The sequence below is a fragment of the Panthera uncia genome, assembly GCF_023721935.1.
Source record: "Panthera uncia isolate 11264 chromosome B2 unlocalized genomic scaffold, Puncia_PCG_1.0 HiC_scaffold_24, whole genome shotgun sequence".
NCBI lineage: Eukaryota > Metazoa > Chordata > Mammalia > Carnivora > Felidae > Panthera > Panthera uncia.
The window spans coordinates 64,567,214-64,573,255 of NW_026057580.1; positions in this window are offsets into that span (position 1 = coordinate 64,567,214).

The following is a 6,042-nucleotide window of genomic DNA, read 5'->3' on the forward strand; positions in this document are numbered from 1 at the left end:
TATCAAAGGATATCTCATAAGAGTAAGTATTTTATAAAACTTCTGTGTATGTATGTGTAAACGTGACAAATCATGATGTCTTCCTATGGATCAAGGTGAAAAATATTTGAAAACCATTATATTATACTATCGTTTCAAGATCCTCATCCAACTAAATTTCTCAAGAACGACCATGCTGCCATTGGTATGACATTTGGACATGCTCCATGGTTATATCCTGACTCTTAGCCATGGCAGTGGCTCCAGAATGCCATTTATTCCATGAGTGGAATAAAAGAACACACTTAGACAAAGAGACACCAAATCCCAGCTAATGCTTGTGGCCAGATCACTCTGCAAATACTTTGGACATTTGTTTTTGCTTCCTTTTCAGGGAGGCATTTAGGTGTATACTCACTGAAGAGGCTTTGTACTGAATATTGGCTTTATACTACTATTATAACAACATGGACTGAGCACTTAGCCACATGTTTTATATGCATTATCTCATTTAATGTTTCACATCAACCCTATAAGGAAGGTTCTAACATTGTCCTCGTTTTCAGATGGCAAAATAAAGATTCAGAAGGTTAAGTAATTTGCTCAAGGTCTACATATTGGTGGAGCCAACACTCAAATCCAAGTCTGTCTGAGACAATGCTGTCATCATTCACGGTGTTGTTTATAGGCCATTCACTACTTGTACACCTTTTCCTTTGCTGATGAGGCCAATTGATCATACAATCAAACATTAATCGATGTCTTCTTTACCTTTTACTGCCATTTAAAAATTCTGTCACTAAATTTGCACTTTAAAGGTAACTGGAAATTTTCAATAAAGTAAGAATTTACGGAGAATACTAACTCATCTATGGATAGACTTGATTAATGTACTTCACAGTGATCACCTGTCTGTAGGCTATACTCAGCAGAACACAGCTCAACTAATATGATTGGGAAAAGCTGATTTGGCTTATAAGCCCAAACAAAAAGTTTTTAAAATATGTTATTTTATTGTTCCTCTGTATTAATGCCTTAAATAGATAAGTCTATAGCACATTTATTAATAATAATCATTCCCCTATGTCTAAAGTAACTATGTCTCCTTTAAATTTCCATTATACATTGAATCTTATGCTTTATTATTTATTCCAACTAGTTTTTCCTCATTTTAAAAATATGGCTTCAAATTCTGATTTTGTTTTGTAGGTATTTGGAGATCTGGTTTACTTTAAAACAATGAAGCAGACAGAATTCCCTGAGGGCAACTCATTGAGAACTGGGAGGTCCTAGTGGCACAATTAAACTGGCAACAAATCAATAGAAACAGAAGAGAAGAGAAAAGAAAACAATAATTAAAACATTCTGTCAAAAAATAGAAGGGTAATTAAAAGATGCAAACCATTGTTTTGCCCCACTAGTTATATTTTAATTTTCAATAGATTGTTGAAGACTATGAAAAGACTTTGCCTTTTATAATATTCTGGTGTTTCTCACTAGGTTGATAACACTATGATTGTGTCACAACTGAATGGCAGGTATTTTCACTGAGAGGATGGGCAAAGAGTAAAATGTTACGCTGCCTGTTATATAATGTGAATAAACCCTTTATATGGTCATTCCAGTATGGTCCAACATTAATCATAGTTCATGTGTTTACATGTGTGCATAAGATGATGTATGATGATGAGGATCAAAGCTACTCTATTGAGTACCATGTAATGGGGGTACTTTGCTAAGCACTTAACATGCATTACCTGATTTAATACACGTAAAAAATTTAATACATAGGTAATTGTAGCATTCCCCTATTTTGTAGCTGAGTAAACTAAAACTTAGAGAGTTAAAAAAAAAATTCTATCCACAATCACACAGCTAATAATTGGAGAAACTAGGACGTGAATCTACTCAGATTCTGAGCCAATATCATTCAAAGAGAGCTTCCCAAACTTGTGACAAGGTCAGCAGAAGCAACTACAAGTATGCTCTGTCCTTCACTACTCATTGCTAGACTAATGTAAGTAATTTTGTTTTCTTTTCTTGGGTACTCTGATTCCCAAATGGTCAAAAATGTGAGGGGTGTGGGAAAATGTATGCTTTATAATTCTTCCAAGGAGTTTTTTGTTTTTAAGTTTGTTTGTTTGTTTGTTTGTTTATTAATTAATTTACCTATTTACTGATGGAGAGAGAGAACATGAGCAGGGGATGGACAGAGAGAGGAAACAGAGAATCCCAAGCAGTTTCCTTGCTGTCAGTGCAGAGCCCGATGTGGGACTCAAACCAGGAGATCATGACCTGAGCTGGTCATGAGTTGGATGCTTAACCAACTGAGCCACCCAGGTGTCCCATCTTCCAAGGAGTTTTACCACAAAGGGAGGAAGAAATTAGACCTAACTGGAAGGAAAAGTATAGACAAGAGAAAGTTTAAAATTGCAAGACAGAATAGCATGTGTGTTTGCTGATGGAATGATTGAAGAGAGAAAAATGAAGAATTTCTAGAGTGATATCCTTTGGGTAAGAGGTAATGGGAACTAGAGCAAAAGTGGATGCATTGGATTAGAGGGGTACACGGTGAATTTGAGGACAATGATAGGCAAGAGGCTGAGTATGTGGTACAGATGGTGAGTTTATGCATAGATACGGTAAAGGGAGTTTGTAGAAATTCTTTTATGACTGAAAATTGAAAAATTGAAACAATCAGAAAATCTCCATGAGTAATTAATGCTTAAAAAAATTGGAAATGCATTCTGAATGTATTTTCAGGTGAAATGACATTATGCCTGGTATTGCTTTAAAATACTGCAGGAAAAATTTAAAAGTGCATCTCAGAGTTAATGAATTATGGTAATAATAATACCAACTGATGACATTTATTGAGTGCTGACCATGAGCCCCTGTATTAAATGCTTTACAACTAAGCATAATTATTGGTTCTCTTGATTCTGTTCCCATTTGTACCTATTCTCTCAGGAGATCAAGAGGGAGTCATCTTGGTCTCTCCTATTGTATCATGTAAACACTTCACTCCTAGACCCACAAGGCTGAAACCACTTGGCTGTGCACTGGATACCACCAGTAAGTGTGGAGTAAGAGACTAAATTTTGCTTCCCTGCCTATGGTGGTGTCGCCATCATAGGCTGACAACAAGGCTTGTACATCCAAGTCTTTCTAACTTCGTCATTTAACTTTTCAATCCTTCTGCTTCCTTATTTTACTTTTATTCTCTGAGGTTAAAGAGTCACTGTATGGGGTCAGGGAACACAGAGGCCCATTCTGGGGCAACTGTATTGATAAATCTGTACCTATATATAGGCAGCATGATGATAAATTAAGGTTTAGGGGGATTTTTTTTCCTGGTGTTTTATATCCTCACCCCTGAGTCTTCTCATTTAGTCACCTCATTTGGCTCACATCCACTGCTTGAAGAAGAGATGTGAGCACAAAAAGCAGAGGAAAGAGGATTCTACTTCTTGGATATTGAGTTGTAGAAGTATAGATCTTTAGGGGACAAAGGGTGGACCTGTGGCACAGAAACAATTTGAGATGAAGCCTTGAGAGAAAGAACAATTTTCCCAGTAGGCATGAAACTAGAAATGACTTGTGAAGGGGAAATCATGTAGCTGGCAAACCAGGGGAAGAGAGGGCTGACCAAAGGGGGTTGAAGAAATGGAAATGTCAGGATAGGTGTATTGTAGCTGCCATAACAAATTACCACAAAGTGGGGGGCTAAAACAACAGAAATCTATTGTCTCACAGTTCTGGAGGCTGCAAGTCAGAAATCAAGGTGTCAACAGGATTGGTTCCTTGTAAGGACTCTGAAGAAAGACCTGTTTCAGGCATTTTTCCTTGGCTTGTCAATGGCTGTCTTCTCTATCTCTTTACATGGCCTTCCCTCTACATTATCTTATGTTCAAATTTCCCCTTTTTATAAAGCTACCAGTCACTCTCTCTTTACAGAGAGATAAGACTAAAGGTCACATTCTGAGGTACTGAGGTTTCAGACTTCAACATATGATTTGGGGGGTGGGGGAGGTGGTATGTGACACAATTCAATCTATAACAAGCTGGAATGTGAGACTTTTCTTAAAAGGACCCTATGGATGTTCACTCACCACAGTAGCACCCAGCTTCCCCAAGAAGCCTTCTATCACTAGAGCCCTGGGTCTACATGGGAGCCGAGGCAGCCTGCACCAACCACTAGATTCCTCTAACCCACTCTCTGGGCCACAAGATCTGTCACTCTTATCATCATCTGGTGACAATTTCTCTTTGTCCAGTGCAACAATTATACACCAGCAGGAATTGCATCCATCTGTGCTCTAACACTTGGGGCCGCCTCATCCAACTTATCTACAGAGAGAATCCTCTTGTATCAATCCACAACAGAAGCAGCCATCAGGTCAAGAGGGTCCTTGTTTTGTAGCAGCATGTGACAGTGTACATGGAAAGTCTTTCCATCACTACCATAGTGGATTTACAGAGCACTAACTAACAAGTCCATCAGCCATGGGGCAATGCTAAAATACATTCCTGAAATACATAATACATAAAAGAAATATATTTTTATTACAAACCTCTCCACCTATAAGAGTTTTCCTTTCATGGTTCTGTGCCTATATTTAAGTTAGGGGTTAAATAAAAGATCTGAGAGTCTGCCTTCTAATTCCTAACTTGATTCCATATTTCTAATGCACTGATTACATGAAATATGGTATGAAAACAGTACCAAGCACAAGGATGGAATTACCAAAAACACAAGTCTGCTTTCTAATTTTATAGAGAGAAATCTCATTAATCATCACACATCATATAAAATAATAAATGTCCTGTAATAACATGTAATAATATATAATGACAAGTAATATTCAGTGTTATGGTTTTCTCCATGATTTCTAAGGTCATGGCTGAAAAACCCAAAAGGAAGTTTGAGTGCAATTTGCTTCCCCTCTTGCAGTAATATTATTAGACACACTTTGAACACCAATTTCATGAGTTCTGCAAATTAAACCAAATTTAGTCCCTAGTTCAAACCAAGTTAATACAAGTCTTACAGGGCAGGAAGTGAGTAGGGTGAAGAAAGTATCTGAAACCAGTTGAATTTCAGAATCCTTTCATCACTGCAGTGATGATTCTGATGTATCAATTTCTACCTGGGAGGGAGATTCAGTAGCCTCGTTAACTATTCTCAGAGGCATCAGTGCTGTTGTAGACAAAAAGACTCAAAATGCCGGTCATCTTTAAATGGCATATTCAAATGTTAGAAAAAATATAATTATTGCTTTATATAAAGTGGCTATGTCACCATATCTCAATATAAATGAAAGTATAAGAGAAGACCCAAAGAAGTGAAATTTAGATTATTATAGAATTATAGGGATTTCTAAATTAAGATATATGTAAAAAATTAGAAATCTTTGATTTGGCAGGTAAAGCCAAAGGGATGATATGATTAAAGTCCCTAAAACAAATAATAAATGTGATTGTTCTGGAAAATGGAACTTATGCCCTCTCTCCCGCCCCCACCAAATACTGGCTATGTCCAAAAGGAGTGTTATTCCCAGTTACTGATGTTATGTTGATTATAAGACATACTCTGCAAATATCTCTTGGTTCCCTAAATACAGTCATTCTCTATTCTCATTTTCCTCTGTACAATTCAAGATGGTGGTTGGGTATAATCATCCAAGCCTATGTTTACCACACAGCCAGGCCGGTTTCATTTTCCTGAGACATAGTCATCTACTTTCTCATTTGTGAGTTTTTCTTCAGCTATCCTAGCACCCTACAACACTAGGGTAGTTCCTTTAAGGATGATGAACTTCCCTTTCTTTAATCACATAGAAATTTTCTAAAACTTTCTTCCCTTTCTTTGTACCATTGCCTTGTATAAAGGTTAAATTCCCCCTTCTTCATTCCAACTTTCTTCTTCCCTTTTTATTTATTTATTTATTTATTTATTTTTTAATTTTTTTAACGTTTATTTATTTTTGAGACAGAGAGAGACAGAGCATGAACGGGGGAGGGTCAGAGAGAGAGGGAGACACAGAATCTGAAACAGGCTCC